At 34.4% G+C, this 23,319-nt stretch overlaps 1 long non-coding RNA gene across 2 annotated transcripts in view; it reads right to left on the reverse strand.

Annotated features, from left to right (window-relative positions):
- Positions 1-209: 209 nt before the first annotated feature.
- The window catches only part of LOC127868616 (uncharacterized), a 61,145-nt gene continuing 38,035 nt past the window's right edge, over positions 210-23,319 (reverse strand). Inside the window, exons 1-2 of one of the 2 annotated variants that reach the window (XR_008044201.1) lie at positions 570-643; positions 210-424 (exon numbers count right to left, since the gene is read on the reverse strand). This is a non-coding gene — a long non-coding RNA (uncharacterized LOC127868616). Of the gene's footprint in view, positions 425-569; positions 644-23,319 lie in introns of those variants that run through there. The other variant, XR_008044202.1, reaches the window with a different exon arrangement.

Below are 23,319 nucleotides of genomic sequence, written 5' to 3' on the forward strand. Positions count from 1 at the left end.
CATGATCCTAGGCCTTATTATTCTTGAGTTATCATCAGGAAACCGTTTTACTGTTTCGAGTCACTGTGACCTTGACCTTTGACCTAGTGACGTGAAAATTATTAGGGGTCATCTGCAAGTCATGATCAATGTACCTATGAAGTTTCATGATCCTAGGCCTAAGCATTTTTGAGTTATCATCCGGAAACCATTTTACTATTTCGAGTCACTGTGACCTTGACCTTTGACCTAGTGACCTGAAAATCAATAGGGGTCATCTGCCAGTCATGATCAATGTACCTATGAAGTTTCATGATCCTAGGCCTAAGCATTCTTGAGTTATCATCCGGAAACCATTTTACTATTTCGAGTCACTGTGACCTTGACCTTTGACCTAGTGACCTGAAAATCAATAGGGGTCATCTGCCAGTCATGATCAATGTACCTATGAAGTTTCATTATCCTAGGCCTGAGCATTCTTGAGTTATCATCCGGAAACCATTTTACTTTTTCAAGTCACTGTGACCTTGACCTTTGACCTAGTGACCTGAAAATCAATAGGGGTCATCTGCGAGTCATGATCAATGTACCTATGAAGTTTCATGATCCTAGGCCTAAGCGTTCTTGAGTTATCATCCGGAAACCATCTGGTGGACGGACTGACCAACCAATGGACGGACCGACCGACCGACATGTGCAAAACAATATACCCCCTCTTCTTTGAAGGGGGGCATAACAACATTAAACAATGCCGCCTTTTCGGTTTTACGGCAAACATGAGACAATCAATATGATAACAGGACCCATGTTAATTTATCGATTTTGACATTTAGCCTAGTCACCTGTTCAGGTAGGCGTTGTCATGGAGACGCTGCGGATGAATGGGAACACAGATTCGAGATGCAGTTAAGCTTAAGATAAGGTACATGTATATATGAATTTTGTAAATGCCGGGACATTTGACAGATTTCCGGGACTGCGGGACATGTTCTTCATTTCCGGGACAATCCAGGACAATCCGGGATGTATGGCGTGTATGAATTAAGATAAATGGATGGAACAAATTGCTGTAATTAATTATATGAATTGGATTTAAATTGTCACTGAGGTATGCGTCTTGTTTATTAGATTTCTTTGATGACTCCTATTAAAGCTTAAATAAGGTCCCTGACCTGTTCTACAGTTTCAATTGAAATCAATATTTTTATTAGTCAAATTGTGTTATCAATGGACTTCGCACTGGATCTCTTTCTGATGATTCATACAAAATTGATATGCTTAGAGATGAGGTTTGGAAGAAGAATTAATTTTATGTTATTTACAATATAAGTCCAATGAGTCCATATAAACCATGTGACCCTTTTTAACCCCAGGGTCATGGCATGAACAAACTTTGTGCAGAGGACTATTACAGACAATACCAAACTTCGTCGGACCGAAGGACATATCTGACAGATTATGACAAGGTCCGATCTATTTTGCAATTCCGACGGACCAAAATGTCCAACTCCAAAAAATATAATAAATATCTTTAATAATCATCATCTGATGCTCCGTGGGATTCCAATATTTGCCATCTAAACATGTAGAACTAAATACGTTAATACCAGTGTCGTTTTTATGTTTTCGATCTATTTGTGTCCTCCAAAGAATAGCTCGCACATGTTCGGTTATACACGTTATTTTCCGAAATAACTCGGATCACGCAATACTATATTCGTAAAATATTCTGAACGAAGAGACGGAATTTGCCGAGTGTGTTCCGATGTATCTGAAATACAAACTGTTGCAACTCGGTATATTCCGTGACAGCGTCTGGAAATTTCCAAACGGATATTTATAAAGTACTAGTTCCACGCTCATATGTGCATGTCAATTCGCAAAATGCTAGAGCCGGGACCATGCAGCAAGGTGCTCGCATATATTAGAGGTCAAATCTCTTCAATGTAAACAGCAATGCGAAGCGAAAATAACGTTGACGTATAATTGTTTTCAGGTGATTTCGTTTTCAAAATATTGTTGTCTTCTTTCCAAAAGATTATTTCACAACTAATTTTATTGTCTTTATATTTTGTATTGTGAGATTTGCCTGATATGCTGAGGTTTCTTACCAAAGTATTACCTGGTACTGATACTATTATATTGAGAATATTGGCAAAACAAATTTGTCGAGACTCAAGTGATTGATCATCTATTAATTGAAGGTACCTCAGATGAGCAGGAGACTGCTGAACCTGATAATGTCGTAGACTTTAACGCAGAAACTCAACAAATCAATTATCAATACTGTAAAGATGACAAGAGTGATTACTGTTCAGATTTTCAGGAGGAAGGAGACAATGAGAAGAAGATAATAAATTATTTGAATTCCAATCTCTATACAGATATCTGATAATATCTAGTAATATATAGTAACATACATGTACGTCTTAGGGACAATGTCAAAGTTGTGCGATTGATCAATAATTTGTTGCCATTATGAATTGTAATACCTTTTGTGTCAAGCTTTTTATGTCAATATCAGTATCTGATGGAAAATATATATACAATAACATGTAATTATCAGAAAAAATATTTATGTTCACTTTTTAAAAACAATTGTGTTACCAAATCAATAGAGATGGTGCTTTAAATAAATGCAAATGTTATTGATTATAATCATTCATATGGTTTACACCACATTCCATGTGTCAAATAATGATGAGAAATTGGGTGAAATATTTGGGTTTTCTTTATGTACGAAATATTGACAAGTATATCAGTAGCGAGTATGCATTAACAACAAAGGGGTTACAATGCTGTTGACACAAGCCTTAGGCTGTATTTGCATTATTTATTATTTGTACCACAACGCTCATTAACGTGTGCATACTTGAATAGTGACTTCTCCAGATTGTAATTCAGCCAATTAGAAATAAAGACACATAGAACACTGACCAATGGGATTCATAACTGAGTTTCACGGGCCAGATGTTAGAGGGAAACAAGACAGTTAGCGTTTAGACCTGGAGACGTACGGATCTAGAAAGACACGATCATGTAGCAATCACAACGTATTTGTATAACTGAAAATATTAAGTATGTTAGACATTAAATTGGACTAGAAACTGGTACATGGTGTTGTTGAATATTTTATCCTGTATTGTGCAGAGAAATTAACATAAATAGAGAGGGACCGACTTGTCCCATGCGCGGCACGAGAAAATGGGAGTTAATGCAAAACTCGTCATCTTGGCAATTCGCGCATGACGAGATATCGAATGATAGGCTACATGCCGGTAATTTAAGAGTAATGAACATTGTTAGTAACTATGTGTCGTCTATGAACCATGAACGATTACGGGACACTGATGAATGTATGCATACATGTACTATATAGGATAAAAGTTCACAAATATACATAAATACTTGTAAGTCAACCAAAGAAAAATATGCATATATTTTTCAAAGTCCTTATAAAGTCTAAATATTGCATTTTATCAATTACCTTAACCTATTTAACAATTAAAATTTGAGTTTGGTTATATGAAAATGGGTGGAATGGGTCATGCAAGATTTCATTTGTGGACAGTCTCCTGGTAACTTGTCCCAAGACTGTGCATATGCGCAGGCTGGTAAGGATATATATATATTGGCTGCATATGGAATAAAACCCATTTGTTGCATGGAGCAACTCATATTTTATGCACAGCTGCGTGAGTTAACTCATAATACACATGTACTCTTCAGCATAACAATCTGAAAGCATTAAAAAATAAAGCAGCAGAAAAGATATGATTGTGTGCATTAAATATCAGTTGATATGAATATTAATGTGCAGACATATTAACTGCATGAATAATTACAATTTTCACACTCTCAAATGTATTATGTTCAGCCATGAACTTAAACCAAAGGGTAAATAATACACTAAAATACAAGTAGCAAAACACTTACCCTGATTACTACTAACTCCAAGCTAACAATGAGCCCCAAAGAGTTTCAATCCCAAGCAGGCTAGACTACCAGTGACAGTTACAAATACAGCAGTAAATGTTTTTCACTGTTAAAACCACAGGTAAATCTGTCACATTTCAAGCCAGCCATTTGTAACCCACCATAAAACTCCCACATTAAACCACTCCGCTTAACAATATTACACAGGTATGGGCTGTACAGATGAACAGTCACTTGCTGTAATGAAGTGCTGGTGCAAATCAATTTAGGATCATTTAAGTTAAAGGGTTGATGGAGAAATTTGTGGTCTTATTTTATATACATGTAATTTACTAGTAAACATGCCACACAATTATAGTCCAGTGGGATTAAAACTATATTATTAAGTTTGTTTATTTGTATTTAATACATAGTTTAAAATATACTTAAGACATACAGGTTTTCCAAAATTAACACCTTTTGTTAATAAATTTCAGAAACTGCATCAAACAAAACAAAATTCAATAAAAGACATAACTTAGTATTAAACAAGTGTCATTGTTACATGGATATATCTGTCAATGAAGCCTTTTTTCAGAGGTTATTATTGGACAAAGTCTAATGCATCAGTTCCTTATATTTTACAAATGCCCTTGAGATGTGATTTTGATGTTGACCTAAGGGGCCAGTTTATTTTGTATAAAACTCCTGTTTTGATATGTCTGTACCTTCTGCAAATGTAATTGACCGTTGCTCTGGGAAGACAGGGCTTAATGCATGTGCATCAAGTGTCTTTCATTAGCCTTTGCAGTCAACACAGGCTTATCAGGGACGACACTTTTTGCCTTAACTGGATTTTCGCTAAAAAATACTTCCTTTAAACTAAAAATACTATAAAAGGGCATTGTGTAGTCCATGATTAGCCTGCGCACACTGCACAAGCTATTCAGAGAATACACTTTATGCACATGCATTAACCCATTTATGCCTGGTGGACTCTCCCATCGTTCTAAGTTGGATACATTTATTTCCAAAATTAGGGATGTCTGGTACATTATTTCTATATTTAGAATATTTCTTACAGAAATTCCTCTAAGCAAACAGCGCAGACCCAGATGAGATCATGCGGCATATCATCTGGGTCTACGCTGTTTGCCAAGGCCTTTTTTCTAGACACTAGACATAAATGGGTTAAGCCCAGTGTTCTCAGAACAAAACACAATTACGTATTCAACCCATGCTGTCAACAATGATGCTTCTGACAATCTGTTGACATTTGAATATGATATTGACCTCTGACATGGGGACCTTGTTCTGGCTCACATTGCCCATCATTCTCTGTTGCAGAGTTATTGGAAACACTCCTCATTCCTTGCTGGATTTAACCTTTGACCTTGAGATGTGACCTGGAACTTTAAACAAAAGTGCGTGCTTTTGTATCAGTATGCCTATTACTATTGCCAATTTATGTTAAACTTCATCCACGCTGGACAAAGTTATGTTCTGGACAAAATGTTTAATACCTTGCAGTTTCAGAAAGTTGTCACTTTGATTATCTATAATTTTATCTTCTGCAAACTGCAAAGTTATCACAGAAAATTTAGAATAATAATTTTGTACATTATGTGATCTGCAATAAAGTGAGTGATCTAAAAACAAGATCTGTCCAAAGACATCAAGCAAGACTATAATCTTTCACCTTGCTGGTGTTTTGTACATTTTCAGATGCACACTAACTTAACACAAAATTACAGCAAAATACCTCAATTTTAACATATGTCATTAAACATTTTTTTTTCTTATTTTAATATCATTGTTCTTCAGCTGACTGGCCTCAAATGCTATCCAATGTAAGATCCACATGTAGTCCACCTACACACAAAAAATCATAAAAATATCACTATCCATACTGAATTAATTTGAAAGAAACATTTTATCAGGTAACCCAACAAGCCCCACAAGCAAAATACAGGGTCTCCATGCAAACCTGCTACTGTTAAAGGGACTTGTTCACAGATTTTGGTACGTTTTAAAGTTTGTCTTTAAATGCTTTAAATAGTTAACTATAACCACCAAAATATAAAAGCTTCAATATGAAACAAGAAAAAAAAGAGCAAAAAAGAGAATAATTTTTAACCACATCTGAGATTGTCTCACTGTCTTGGAGTAAAAGGTTTGCACCTAACCACTCGGTCATCTGTGCTACTGTAGATTCTTTTAATTTTTATTTTTATATAAGCAATCCATGTAATGTCCCACAGCATATTATAATAAAAACAGAAACCTCCAAATTTTTCAATCGTTTAGTGATTGTAACACTTTATAATTTTATGAATTTCTAACGATGATTTTTCGTAGACGAAAATTTATTTTCAGAATGATTCTCTGTCATTTGTGTTATTTTGTTCACAGATGTATATTGTTCATGTATTTTTTGAATTTGTGACAAAAAGTTTGTGGAAAAATAATCATTTTGACAAACTGTGTACAAGTACCTAAAAAAGCACTCATTTTGGCAGGGTTTTTTTTTTTTAACCTAAATCGCAGTTAAGAGTAATGGAACTTCTTAAGTGATCTCACACAATGAACCCAAACACATGTGTTAATAAAATACGTGTAGTAGAGACAGTGTTGTAGAGAGGTTCACATTTACTTAACCCTTGCATGCTGGGAAATTTGTCATCTGCTAAAATGTTGTCTGCTGAATTTCTAAAATAAGCATTTTCTTCGATTTTTTTCAAAGAATACTATCAGAATAGCAAACAGTTTGGATCCTGATGAGATGCCACATTCTGTGGCGTCTCATCTGAATCCAAACTGTTTGCAAAGGCCTTCAAAATCCGGTTCCAGCACTGAAAGAGTTCAACCAGAGCATTACATGGCCGCCGATGCCAAAATTTGGGTAACTTCAAGTTTAGCTTAGTAAATCTGTTGAATGGTCAAGCGAAAAGAGTATGTGCCACTTTAATTTTGCCAAAAGTTTTTAGAACAGAAGTGGACAATATTGAGAATGCAAGGTTTTGTTTAAATATGCATTTTGATATATGAATCCACAAAGTTAATGTTACATCACCGGTGACATATTGTAATATGAAACTACCCTTCTAAAGTTTACATTTCAGGGGTAGCTGACATGACAGAAAGTTACATCTGTGTTGAATTGAGAGTCAAGACTTCAGGACTGGCACAACATTTGTAAAAATGACAGAAAACAATTGTAAAAGATTTGAAAACAAAGTGTAAATACTAAATAACTTGTATGTTTGTATGTGCTTGTATGCCGTTGAAAATGGAATTCATTCAACAATCTGAGAGCAGAGACAAGTTTAGAAGTTTAAACTACCAATAAAACAAAATGGCTGCTGTATCTTCATTTCACAAAGGATCAGACTCTTTTCTGGATTTTAGTTGTTCACCATGCAGTGAAGAATGGAAGGAAACTGAAGCTATATTTTACTGTGAACAGTGTGTCAATTTTTTTTGTGGCGATTGTTGCAAACCTCATACACAACTGTACAAGACACACAGCCCATATGGGAGGGGAGACATGAAAAAATGGCCAGTTTCCAAGGCCACCAAAGACTTGGTAGAAAAATGTGAAGCACATGCTGGTCAAAAAGTAATGATGTTCTGTGAGGACCACAGGGAACTGTGCTGTAGTAGTTGTTATGTGGACATTCATAGGTATGAAACACACACTGGTACCAAACTTATCATGTTCTTCGATGATTTATTCCCACATTATAGAGAATAACTTGATTAAATATTATTAAAAGTCATAAGTGAACATGTTTATGACCCTGTTAAGTCAAGAAGATCTGTTACAAAAATTGTAAGGACAACAAGGCCCAGCCTGACATGTTGTTTTCATTATGGGCCTGATTACCCACTGATTTAATATTATACAGATGTACTTGTAATTTCCAAGGAACCTACAATACTACACTGAACAGCTTAGACCCAAGTTTCATAAATAATTTCATAAACAAGGCTCAGATTTGTGTGTGTCCCAAATATTCTAACAAGAGCACCGCATCACGGGTGCCACGCTTGGCTGCGAAAGCTTGTCAGAATTGTTTTTTTTTTTTAGAGGTCACAGTGACCTTGACCTTTGACCTAGTGACACAAAAATGGGTGTGGCATGTAGAACTCATCAAGGTGCATCTACATATGAAGTTTCAAATTTGTAGGTGGAAGGACTTTGATTTTAGAGCCAATGTTAAAAACCTTTACAAACCTTGACACGGATTGCGGACCCCACGAGCTTGCTATGACAATACCTCGGGTTTTCTCCAAAAACAGCCGAGCTAAAAATCACCACAAACAACCAATCTAAAGGTTCTGTAATTGACTTTTAATTTCTTTCCTCATTTCATTGATTGACCTTGACCATTAACGTTCTTAACTCGTATGGCTGATTAACCCTGACCTTTAATCCAAGGAGCCAATCACCAATAGTTTTCAATCTTACATCTATTGCAAAACAGCCTTAAAATCTGACAATATCTGATCCTTATGGTTGCTTAATTAACAACATCAAAAATATTCACACGGAAGCTTTCAGTCAATGGTATGAAATGAGCACTGCCATAGTACAAACTATAAATTTCTTGCAATAATGGTTGAATATAATAATGAAAGACATTAACAATTGACATGAATAAGTAAATAAAATTCAGCCTTGTTCCAGGAAAACTGGACTTAATGCATGTGTGTAAAATGTTTAGCTATGTTCTTTCCACTTTTATTGTATTACCAGTAGTTGTTAAAAAAATCTCTTCTTCATGAAAATCCAATATAGAAGTGTCCTCCCTGATTTACCTGTGCGGACTTCATTATCCCCACGCTTTTTAAAAAGCGTGGGGATATTGTGGTTATCTCCGCCGTCTGTCCGTCCGTCCTGGCCACTATCTCATTCTGCACTATAAGCACAAGAACCTTGAAACTTACACATATTGTAGCTATGAGCATATGTGCGACCCTGCACTATTTGGAATTTTGATCTGACCCCTGGGTCAAAAGTAAACCGGGGGTTGGGGTGGGGCCGGGTCAGAGATTTTCACACATTTTTTTAGGTTATTTTACATTAACTTCTTCATGTATACACCGATTTACTTCAAATTGATACTGAACATCTCTTGTGACAATATGGTCAATCTCAACTATGCATGGCCCCATTACCAACCCTGGGGCGCCCCGCCCACATAGACCACGCCCATCCAAAATTGCCTTTTACTATAATTTCTTCATTTCTACACCGATTCACTTCTAAATGATACTGAACTTCTCTTATGACAATACGTGCAATCTCAACTATGCATGGCCCCATAACCAACCCTGGGGTGCCCCGCCCACATAGGCCACACCCACCCAAAATTGCCTTTTACTATAATTTCTTCAATTCACTTCTTATTGATACTGGACTTCTCTTATGTCAATACGGTCAATCACAACTATGCATGGCCCCATTACCAACCCATGGGCGCCCCGCCCACATAGGCCACACCCACTCAAAATTGCCTTTTACTATAACATCTTCAATTCTACACCGATTCACTTCTAATTGATACTGAACATCTCTTATGACAATACGGTCAATCTCAACTATGCATGGTCCCATTACCAACCCTGGGGCGCCCCTGGGTCAAACATGCGGCGTGGGGATACGCGTCGGCCCCTGCCGCACCATTTTTTGTTAAGCTTGATTTTCCAACAGCATAACTTATAGGTATATTATACTTATATTTCAGGCAGTGCAGTGGGATCAAAATGATTGCAGAATCAATACCTGATGGTACAGACAATCTTCAACAGCTTTTAGAAGGCATGAACACAACTTTAGACAAGCTCAATGAAATGCAAAACAACCAATGAAAGAGCATAGTCAGTTGAAAACTCATTTTATGAAATACAACAAGGTATCAGAGATTTCAGGCAAACAATAAATGCCGCTTTGGACCAGATGGAAAGTGCAACTGGTACACAACTGGCTGCTCATAGATCTTCACTGACATGTCACTTTAAGACCAATGCTGAATACTTTGCTCGGCATAAGGGAGAACTGAAACAACTGAGTGAATTTTTGCATGAGCTTGTGAATAAAAATAAGAGAGAACTGATATTCATTGCCAGCAGAAAATGCCATGACAAAATGAAGTGGTCTGAAGAAAATCTTGGGAAGACAGCCTGTCATCAAAAGTTTCCAAATGTACTCATATTCCAGGCAAACGCCGACATTCTGCAGTATCTCTCAAAACAACTCATCCTAGGAACAATTCTGTATGGGAACCCAGATAAGGTCATGACCATCATTAAGAAGACCAAGTACTCTTTGGGTAAACTTCCCACCGTAGACAGAGATAATTTGACTAATATCATAGACATTTGTGGGCTTCCCAATGACCAGATCGTTGTTGCTCACAAGGGTACCAAAACACTGACACTATTGGATCAACACTACAAGATTGTCAGCCAATGTTGCGCATAATCTTATCCCAAGTCAATTTGTCAAATATCTTCTTCTATGTTGGCCATCGCTTCAAACAAGGACACAAACCGTCAACTGTGCACTGTCCAATTCATAAATGTGATTGATAATGAGCTGGACAAGGGAAAAATGTTTTGGTTAGAACATACCTGCACCAGTATCGCCTACAATCAAGACAGTCTATTTATCACGTCAGGCACTGCCTTGTACCAATACTCTATGATTGGCAAACTGGTAAAAAGAATGTACCAGGACCCATCCGGTCTTAGAACAGGTAACAAGCATGTCTACTGTATACAATTCAAATTATAAAACATATAACCTTTAAAATATTCATTTTTACAAGTCAATTGACTAAAATAAATGTATGCTATTGTGTAACATACAATTATTCTTACAATTTTTTTCTTACAGTTCACAAGTGTGTTGTTGGACCCAATTGTGGAAGGCTGTACATTACAAATTTGGATCAAAACAATCTCCTTACTCTCAATGTGGATGGAGCTCTTCTCTCGACCTTCACTGACCCCCAAATTACTGATGCTTTCACAGTATACGTGACACCTTTGGGGCAAGTGTTAGTCTGTGATGGATCATCCAAAACTATCATTCAGGTGGATGGAGAGGGGAAGAGCAAACTGGCTACCCTTGCCACAGAGCAAGATGGAGTGAGTGGCCCAATGTCACTCTACTACAACACCAACACTGACTCATTGATTGTTGCTCTGTGGGACAATAACACAATGTTGGTGTTCGATGTTTTACAAGAAACTTTTCCTCGGAAATTCAGATATCCAAAATTCAAATGTCTGTAAGGCTATGAAAAAAACACTTATACCATGATTGGGGGTCAAACTTGAATCCGATTCACAGTTACAAAAATAACTCATGGATCTGGGAAAATTATTTGTAGATAAAATTATATATTTGGGGTTATATTGTCGAAAAGTTCATTTTAAGCATTCTTTTCATTCCAAATAACGTGAATGTGCACAACAAATGCGAGTAAGTCGATGTATGGTATTCTGAAAACGGTAAAAATATTTGGGACAAATAAATGACAAATTTCTGAAGCAGCATTTCCTTTATGCCTTCACATTAAAGTAAGAAATGTTTTATTAAAGGATAAACATGTGTAGTAGATTTTCCTCTCCTTTTACCATTTTAACCAGAAAATAATGATAAAAAGAATGACATTATTGCCCTACAATATAAACACAATACTCTTGCTTCAAATAGAATAACCGTCTTTATTTCTGACATTCTTTTGCTTAAGAAAACGCATCATAAAATGCAGTTTAATTTTTTTCAAAACTTCTTTAAATCCTGATACAAACCGACCTGAATTTCATGTTTTTTTTAAATAATTTTGCCCTGCCAACCCAAATCATGATGCCAAGAGAGGCATGTGAAGAGGAAACAAGAGGGCCAAGATGGCCCTAGTTCGCTCACCTGAGAGGAGTCGGTTCATTCAATCTTTACCTAATGTCAAACTTGACCTAGATATTGACCAGACAAACATCCTGGTCAAGTTTCATCATTATTGAACCAAAACTCTGGCGTAGGGAGTGTTTTTGTTTTTGTAAGATTTGAAATGGTGACCTATATTTTTAGTTGACCCCCCTTACCAAACATCAAACTTTGCTTACAAGGATTTTGCATAATATAATGAAAGTTTTGACAATCTAAGGGCAATAATTATGGCATTAATTTGATAAATGTGTATTAACTACAATGTATCATCTCAGACGCGTAAAGTACCTAGATCTCTCAAATGTTTTTTCTAAAGAGTCACCATTCAACCTGACATGTTTGTACGGTAATATATTGGCAATTGTACCTTAAATAATATACTCAATAACAAATATATAATAATATACTCAATAACAAATATTTGTATTTATGAAACAAAATATAAATTACGCTGATAAACATATTGTAATATAAGGACAACAATTAATGTATACATAATATAAACAATGGTATTCTTTAAATAAATATAAATTACGCTGATGAACTAATTATAAGGAAAACAATTAATTTTTACATAATATATACAATGACATGATCGGCACATTTTTGTAACAAATAACTATCAGATCAGAAAACCTTAAATTTGGTATACCTATGCACCTTATACTCTAGTTACGTAGTGAAAATCTATATACATAAACACTGAAAATTACACACATTACAATGTATACATAAACTTTAAAGATATCCTTACTTTGTTTTTTAAGAAGGCATTTGACTTTGTTTTTTCCTACTGTGAAGGACAATCATGTAGAGCCTAACTCTTTACAACTATCCCTTACTCTATAATCGCATAGGCATATTAAAATCAAGTGAAGATGTAGATACATGGCTTAGTTTTTTTGTAGAGAATATTTACAAACAGGAAAACAGAAATTCACAAGAATTGCATGTACATTTGTGTGTATATATGTGCGTATATGTGTATGTACATGTATGTGAGGGTGTATACGTTTATATATATAATAATATATACCTTGAACAATATCTCCTTTTTTCGTTTTTCGAAGGAGGCATTTGATACAGGTACTGACATCTTGTTAGAATTTCTCTCTACGATATCTCTTCCCACTATTTCTCTCTACAATATCTCTTCCCACTATTTCTCTCTACGATATCTCTTCCCACTATTTCTCTCTACGATATCTCTTCCCACTATTTCTCTCTACGATATCTCTTCCCACTATTTCTCTCTACGATATCTCTTCCCACTATTTCTCTCTACGATATCTCTTCCCACTATTTCTCTCTACAATATCTCTTCCCACTATTTCTCTCTACAATATCTCTTCCCACTATTTCTCTCTACGATATCTCTTCCCACTATTTCTCTCTACAATATCTCTTCCCACTATTTCTCTCTACGATATCTCTTTCCACTGTTTCTCTCTACAATATCTCGTCCCACTATTTCTCTCTACGATACCTCTTCCCACTATTTCTCTCTACGATATCTCTTCCCACTATTTCTCTCTACGATACCTCTTCCCACTGTGAAGAGAAATCAAGTAGAGTCTGAAGCTTTTTACCACCATTATTTTCGTACTAAAATATTCAATATCCTAAGTTAAAGTTACCAAACATTGATAACGAAATAATGTTTTTTGCTTGTGTTGTTTCCGGCACTTATATCTAGTTAAAATACATAAAATTGATCAAGAAATAATGTATCTTCATGTGTTGTTGTTCCGAAAAACTGTATACACTACCCTCATACATATGAGCAACAATAGATACTTAGATAATATATATATATAATTACTTAATAAATTGTATATACTACCCTCATACATATGGGCAACAATAGATACTTAGATAATATATATATATATATATATATAATTACTTAGTAAATTGTATATACTACCCTCATACATATGGGCAACAATAGATACTTAGATAATATATTTATATAATTACTTAGTAAAGTTTATATACTACCCTCATACATATGGGTAACAATAAATAAAAAAAATAAATATATGTATATGTGTATGTATGTGTATGAATGTATATGTATGTTTATATATATATATGTGTATGTATGTATATGAACTGGACTGTTATATCGTTATATACATAATAGTCTAGGATCTAATATAAATACATTACTTAAATTGATTTGTCTAATATATATATTATACGTACGTAAATATGATAACAGGATAATGAACCTGCTTTTTTAAAATTGTTGTTTTATATATTGGATAATGTATCCATAACATCATATGTAAACATTTCTACATATTTCGTTCTCGTCTTAGATATTTAAACAGTACATTGGACAGATATATCAATACTTTATAAAAACCCATACCATTACTGTATGTTTCTATCCATTTTTTGCATCTCTTTGTTTCAATTGTTTGTTGTTTTTGTTTTTTTTGTCCTTTTGTTCCTGCTTTTTTTCTTTGCATTTATTCCATTGTATACGTCATGATGAAATGTTTACTATATTTGTACATACGAATCACTTTTGCATCAAATACCAAATCATGGAAAACTTTTATTGACCTATATTTTGTAATAGAAACCAACTGGACATGTTTTAAAGTAGAAACTAACTGTACAAGCACACACAAATTATTATTTACATCACCCTCCACCTTTAATCTTTTTAAATAATTAAATTATGTACTTTGAATGTAAAAGGGCTAAACAATAAAGATAAACGCATAAAAATCTTTAAATGGTTAGACGAAAAAATTTATAGTATATGTCTATTACAAGAAAGTCATTTGACACATACTTTATTACAAACCTTAAAAGATGAATGGGACTGAGACATCTATCTTAGTGGACAGCATACTTATAAACAAGGCAATGCCTTTCTGACAAAAAATAATATAGGTATCACAGTCGACAACTTAAACAAATAATAATTGGAAGACAAGCAAGCATAGACATCAAAATACATGAAACACAATAAACATTAATCAACGTTTACGGCACTAACAAAGATGATTCCACATTTTACGAAACATTACAATCCTTTATAATTAATAACCAAGATAAAAACATCATAGTCGGTGGTGATTTCAATACTGTTCTTAACCCATTATTAGATAAAAAGAAGGGAAACCTTGACACTCATTCTAAAAATAGAAACATTTTGAATAACATAATTGAAAACTACAATATAATAGACATCTGGCGTACAATAAATCCAAACGAAAGCAAAAACACCTGGCATTCAAACAAAAAACCAACAATATTCTGTAGATTAGACTATTTTATAATATCTGAGTCACATTGCAACATTGTTGACACATGTAGCATAAAACCAGGATTTATGCTGACCACTTAAACTGCACCAAATACAACCTGAAAGAGGCCCAGGATACTTTATAACACCATCTTATTAGATACAGAATATCAAACACAAATAAAACAAGAAATATTCAATACAGTTCAAAATAATAAAGATGCGAACCCAAACACCTTATGGGAAGTAATTAAAGGAAATATACGTTACACAACAATTAGATACACATCATTTAAACAAAAGAAAGCACACAAACTTGAAACTAAAACCATTAAAATCATTGAAACACTTGAAAAACAATTGCATGAGACAAACACAAACGACACCAAAGACATTGAAAATGAAATAACATAAAAAAAAAACAAGTATTAGAAGACATTTATCATACACGTCTCAATGGAATACTACTACGAGCACGTGCACAGCATGTTGAACATAATGAAAAAAATACAAAAAACTTCGCAAACATCGAAAAACGCAGAAGTGAACAAAAAACTATACACAAATTAGTAGTGAATGGCGAAGATATAACAAACAAAACCCAAATACTAGAAGAACAACGTTTATTTTTCGAAACCCTCTATAAACGAAAACATGTTGAAAATAACACCCTTTTTAAAAAAACACATCATGCTTTAAATGAAGAGGAAATAATACTGTGCGACAGATTACTTAATGAATATGAATGTGGATTAGCTCTAAAAGAAATGCAAAATAACAAAAGTCCAGGGTCTGATGGCATCACTATCGAATTTTATAAAATGACCTGAAATGATATTAAAATACATTTAATTAATTCAATTAACTTTTCATTTAACAACAAAAACTTAACTACGCTACAAAAACAAGGTATAATATCACTCATTCCAAACCTGAAAAAAACTAAGAATCCTTATCAAACTGGCGCCCGATTAGTTTACTTAACAATGATTATAAAATTGCAACTAAAAGTATATCAAACAGAATTAAAAAAATATTACCATCAATAATTTCAAGATCTCAATCTGGTTTCATTAAAGGACGTTACATTGGTGAAAACGTACGTCTAATACAAGAATGCATAAATTATTTCAACCAACCAAACAATTCTGGTCTCATTTTCTTTGCAGACTTCGAAAAGGCTTTCGATTCACTAGACCATTCGTTTATGTTCTCTTGTTTAGAAAATATGAATTTCGGTGAAAGTCTTATTAAATGGGTTTAACTATTTTAAACCGATATTAACAGTATCATAATTAACAATGGCTTTTTCTCAAACAGTTTTAACATTGAACGAGGGGTAAGACAAGGATGTCCACTTTCATCCTCGCTATTTATTATATGCATCGAATGTCTATCACACTATATACAATCAAATGAACATATAAATGGAATATCGCTAGAACCCGACAAAGAAATTAAACAGTCCCTATTTGCTGACGATGAACTTATTTTTTAAACGACAGAAGTGACTCATTCAATCATCTTATAGAATCGCTAACCCTTTTTGGAATGGCATCGGGTCTTAAATTAAACAAAAGTAAATGTACTGTGCTAAGAGTAGGTAAATTTAAACAAAGTAATATGCATCTTAAAAAAGTAATGAAATTCATTTGGACATCAGATGAAGCAACAACGTTAGGAATAATTTTTACAAACAATGAAAATGAAACAATTCTTAAAAACATATTGCCTAAACTACAAAATTTTTTAAATTGTTTAAAATCATGGCAACACCGTAAACTTACACGTATCGGAAAAAACACCGTGTTAAAAACATTTGCACTCCCTTAATTAATTTATACACTAACAGTTCTCCCAAATCCACCAAATGATATTATTAACGATATAAAATCAGCAATATTTAATTTCATATGGGACGGTAATAAAACGAACTCAGTTAACTCAATCTGTAGAAAATGGAGGTATCCAATTAACAAACATCAACTTATTCTTGAATGCAATCAAATGCAGCTGGGTTAAAAGATACCTAGATAATACCAAGACGAGTAAATGGAAATTATTCTACCAAAAAATATGGTGACTCCTAACTTTTTGAATGTAACATCAACAATACCATTTTGCATGAAATTGCAAACGAAAACATATTTCTATCTAGTGTTTTATCGGCATGGAATAATGTTACTCATAATCTAGAAACGCAAATCACCAGTAAAACTAATTATGGAACAATAAAGACATAACTTCAAACAATAAGACTTTTTTCTATAAACACTGGTTTGAAAAAAACATTAAATTTGTCGACCAATTGTACAATTACAGAATAAAGGACTTCTATTCTTTTGAGAAATATGTTATATATACGGAATACCTTCAAGCAATTTCCTAATGTATTACACATTAATTAAAAGCATACCCATACATATTAAATCTATAATTAATACAAATAACACACCATGTACTCAAACATCATTCATGGAAAACATACTTGCAAAACAAAACAAAACAAACAAAATATTTTACAAACTACAAATTAAACAGCCAGCAGAAAACTCCAAGATTCAAAATAAATGGCAAAGCCTTCTTCAAGAACAAGAATTTAATTGGAAACAAATATTTATCGTGCCATATAAAACAACTATAGATAGCACACTGAGAAATTTTCAAATATAAATATGTCCATAGAATCATAGCTACAAATAAACATCTTTTTAAGCAAACACATTGAAACAATAGAACACCTTTTCTGGGAGTGCAAACATATTCAAATTCTATGGAACCAGTTAACAACATTTCTAGAGAAACAACAATTACAAATAAAACTGTCTCTCTTAAATATCAGTTTTGGTGTAAATACTTTTAAAATACCAGAAATTAATAACACTGTGAACCACATTATCATATTAATGAAATATTTTATATTCAGCATCAAATACAAAAAAAAAATACCTACTTTCAACTGTTTTATAAACTATTTAAAACTTAAGATCCAAATTGAAAAACAAATTGCCCTTAACAATGATAAACTTCATATATTTGAACAAAAATGGCAACACATTTAACTTTTATAACAAGTCCAGAATGCTTTCTACCAACTTTATGCAACTCGTTCATATTCATAACTATTCTGTAGATTTTTTTTGATTTTTTAAAACTACATATTAGCATATCTTGTATAACATGTTTGAACATTATTGCTGCTACATGATATAACTTTTTTTGTGTGATCATATGCATGTATGCAATGAACGTCTTATATTGAATAAAAAAAAATAATTATGGCATTAATTATGTGATTTTGCTCATCATCAAACTTGACTGAGATTTTTTAGCAACTTTGATAAAGAATGCTTGAAAAATGTGAAAGCTAGAGTGTTAACAAACCAATGTGGACGAACGGACAGCGGACAAAGACCAATCCTAAAACCTCACCTGAGCAATCAGGTGAGCTAAAAAGTGTGTTTCACCGATCTGAGCCATTTTTACAACTTGTCCAAGAAATCAATAAAACCAATGTATTCACTAAGTTTCACGATGATTAGGCAAAATATGTGACTTCTATAGTGTTTGATCACAAGGTTTCCCTCTATATAGTTACATAAAGAAAACTGCCCCACCCCTCTGGCAGCCATGTTTATTGACCCATCGGGACCATTTGCAAACTCATCTGAGATATATATAAAACCAATCTTTTCACCAAGTTTCATGATGATTGGGCAAAAAATGTGACTTCTAGAGTGTTCACAAGCTTTTTTTTACAATATAAATATAAGAAAACTGCCCCCCCGGCAGCCATGTTATTCAACTGACCGGAACCATTTTCCAATTCAACTCTCGTATCAAGGAAACAAATGTTCTGACCAAATTTCATGAAAATTGGGCAAAAAATGTGACTTCCAGAGTGTTCACATGTTTTCACAATATACATATAGAGAAAAATGCCCCGCCCACTGGCGGCCATGTTTTTTTTACCGATCTGGACCATTTTCGAACTCGTCCGACATACCAATAAAACCAATGTTTTGATTAACTTTCATGATGATGGGCCAAAATTGTGACTTCTAGAGTGTTTACAAGGTTTCTCTTTAGCCATTTAAGGAAAACTGCCCCGCCCACTGGCGGCCATGTTTTTCAACGGACCACTTTTGAGCTCAACCAACATATCATTAAGACAGACATTTAGACAAAGTTACATGAAGATTGGGAATTGAATGTGACTTCTACAGTGTTTACAAATTTTTTCTTTTTTTTTGACCTAGTTTTTGACCCAGCATGACCCAGTTTCGAACTCGATCGAGATATCATTGGGACAAATCTTCTGCCCAAGTTTCATGAAGATCGGAAATAAATGTGGCCTCTAGAGTGCTTACAAACAAATGTGGACGGACGGACGACGGACAAAGACCAGTCACAAAAACTCAATTGAGCAAACAGGTGAGCTAAAAACAAGAGCTGTCACCATAGGATGACATATGCCCCCTATAAATGCTTTGATAGAAGTTATAGCTTTTTTCGAAACCTAAACGCAGATTTCGAAACCTAAACGTGGACCCTAAGTTCAAGGTCAAGGTCACAGGGGTAAATAATTTTGTGCGTATGGAAAGGCCTTGTCTTTATACACATGCATACTAAATATGAAGGTTATATCTCAAGGGACATAGAAGCTATGATAATTTTTCAAAACCTAAACGCAAATTTTGAAACCTGAACGCGGACCCTGACTTCAAGGCCAAGGTCACAAGGTACACAATTTTGTGCGTATGGAAAGGCCTTGTCCATATACACATGCATACCAAATATGAAGGTTATCTCAAGGGGCATAGAAGATATGAGCATTTTTCAAAACCTAAACGCAAAGTGTGACGGAAAGACAGACAGACGGACAGACAGGCGGACAGTCCGATCGCTATATGCCCCCTTCGAAAGGGGGCATAAAAACATCCAACCTCGAATAACAATTAACACATAAATGACACAACTACACGGTATTATTATGAAATAATTAATAATCAAAGGGGAGTAACTACTGTAAACTTAAATGCAATATTTAGAAGAGTTGTCTCGCATGTTACATGACCTTAATTCATGATCGTTTAAAAGCCATTTTACTATATAAATATAAGGAAAACTGCCACCTCCCCCTGGCAACCAAGTTTTTCAACGGACCGGATCCATTTTCGAACTTAACTCACGTATCGGACAATAAATGTGGCCTCTTGAGTGTTTACAAACAAATGTTAACGGACGGACGGACGGACGGACGTACGACGGACAAAGACCGCTCACAAAAGCTCACCTGAGAAATCAGGTGAGCTAAAAATGCAAGTAGTTCCCCCTGGTTCATGTAGTGCAGGATGAGTCATTTCAAGATGTTTTATTTTACATGATCGTCTGCACAATTTCATAATTTAGCTTTGTTTAAAATTGTGTGTTCTTGTGTTTAAATGATGGCAAAAAGAATTACATTCAATAAATATGTTTTACACGTTGCTGTCCAGCCAAGGTTTTGATTTTTTCTCAATGCCAATGGAATGACAGAGAAATTTGTTCTGCCAGTAGACTTGGATGAATAATTCCTTACACTTTACTAGCTTATTTAAGCAAATTCCATCAACACTTAGGTTACAAATCTTCCTTTGTGATGAACAGACAACCGGTTTGAGTTTTCAAGTTGTTCCTCTTACATTCACAGGAAAGAATTTAATAAATTAAGGGATACTGAAGCATCTAATCCTACAAGATTTCAATCAAGTTTGGATAATATCAGTTGCAGATCATAAAGTTTGGTTTTGTTAAAAATAGAGCTGTCACCTGAAAATTATGACCCAATAAAAGGATGACACTAAGGTATACATGTACTAGGTGAGTGTTAAATACAGGTAATTTGATAGAGAGAGGCTTCACCGGAGATTACCGGTAATGTTTTCATGCCAAAAAATGATTACAATATTTTGAAAATAATAATATGACAAGATTTGTGTTTGTCAGAAACACAAATATATGTCCCCTTCTGCGCCGCTTTGAAGCTATATATTTGACGTACAGGCTGTTATCAAATACTGAAGAGGCCGATAATTATGTTAATTCTACCTACCACTGTACCAAAGCTTATTCAAAAATATTAAACCTTAATTATATAAGTTTAGCTATTTAAATCACAAAAGCTAAATAAGTGTGCAACTACAACAAAAGTTCAAATCACAGACAAAAGATGAATGCATCTGAGAGATTTCTTTCCTAGCAACTACAATAACTTATAAATAATACCTCCTGGGCTAGAATACAGGAAAAACTGCAGCAGCCTTGATTTGTGTATCATTATGATACTACTCTGAAACCATCAAATATAACCCACACATACAACACATTCTGTAATAATCATGACTCTCCTTGTCTTTTAGTTTAGGGGTTTCTCATAAGTATTCTAGACGGACGCACATAATTACATGCATAATTGAAAGCAAAAAAAAATGTTAACACACACAGCTATTGAATGCAATAAACGTAAAGACATTTATTTGATAAAACTATTACTCTTTTTTACGAAAACAAATTTTATAATATAAAGTTAAATCACTTAATACTAATGCAATACACACTCCATATGTGGCTGTGGTGTAATGGGTATGGTGTCCGCTTAGCGACCGGTAGGTCATGGGTTCGATCTCCAACGTGGGAGTGTTCTTTAAGTCTCCCTCAAAGACATATCACATACGGATACATCATACCCAGATAAAAATTCTGTAATCAGTGGACAACCATCATAAAAAACAGAATTCACCTCCTTGCTATAAAAATTCAATTTTTCATACTTTCACACTGCAGAAGACAAAACACCTATTATTAAATAGATAACATAAAAAAAAGAAATCTTACCTTATTAAATGTAATTTTAAGCCTAATGTTTAAGTACTGATAGATTCTTATTGTCCAGTAATACAAACATTCCTTAGTTGCATCAATGCTACAGACTGTCTGCCACATTAAAATACATGTGCGGTCTGCATGAGCTTCCGATGGCCCGAGATAATCAATACCATGGCTGCATCAGACACACAATTGCTGCTATTATTCCTATGATCTCCTATGAATAAAACATACATTATACATTAGATGAATTTATTTAGTTATATTGGCTTGAGACAAAGCTTTACCAATGTTCAATTATAAATTGACTAATTGTCATTAAGGAAAGTAATTATTTACAAGCTGCACCTTACATATGAGCCTTGCTCTATGAAAATGGGGTTTATTGAATGTGTGGAAAGGGTCGTCCCTGATTAGCCTGTGCACAACGCACAGGCTAATCAGGGATGACACTTTCTGCCTTCTTGATATTTTTTGTTTAAATTAAGTCTCTTCTAAGCAAAAAAACAAGCTTTTGCAGAAAGTTTTGTCCCTGATCTGGGACGACACTTTACGCACATGCATTGAAGCCCTTTTTCACAGAGCGATGCTCATATGTTTGACATTTGGCCTTCTTTGTGACCTGGACCTTGGCCAAGGGTTGACACACCTTCTTCATGTGATGAACATTTGTGGTCAATTATTTTAAAACTGAATGACTAATGATGAAGATATTCCAGACAAGCTGTGTAATGGCAAAATTTAACATTAAACCTCTAAGTGTGACCTTGATCTTTAAAGTGGGGAGATGTTTGACACAAAAACAGTAACAGCACCTCTAATGATTTCCCGCGATTTCTTCGAAGGTTGAAGAGCCTACTATTAGCATTCGGTACCCCTCGCAGATTATCATAATCGGACTCGGGAGAAATACGGGTTGAAAGTACAGTCAGTGTATCTATTCCGTCACACCTTACGCTTTTTCGCTGCAAATTTCTCACGTGCGATAGACACATTTCTCTGTTTTCGTATAATGAGAGACACTTTTTTTTATCGATAATTTAAGACTTACTTGAATTAAATCGAGCACGTGTAAGTAGGTAAAACCACGCGTGTAAACCTGCACCCGACGTGTCCGTTTGCGATAGCAGAGAAACTATTCCGAATCGCATATCTATTTTTAGATGTGTGCTCTCGGGGGTCATCTCAAAATGATTTTTGACTGTCACTTTGAGCAGATTTTTGTACAAAAAGGTATCGAGACATTGTTACAAAATATGGGGTGTAAATAAAAAACACGATTAAGTAATAATTTTACAATTTTATTTCTAGCAAATCAACTGCCTGTTGAAAT

The sequence above is a fragment of the Dreissena polymorpha genome, chromosome 1 (assembly GCF_020536995.1).
Source record: "Dreissena polymorpha isolate Duluth1 chromosome 1, UMN_Dpol_1.0, whole genome shotgun sequence".
Taxonomy (NCBI): domain Eukaryota; kingdom Metazoa; phylum Mollusca; class Bivalvia; order Myida; family Dreissenidae; genus Dreissena; species Dreissena polymorpha.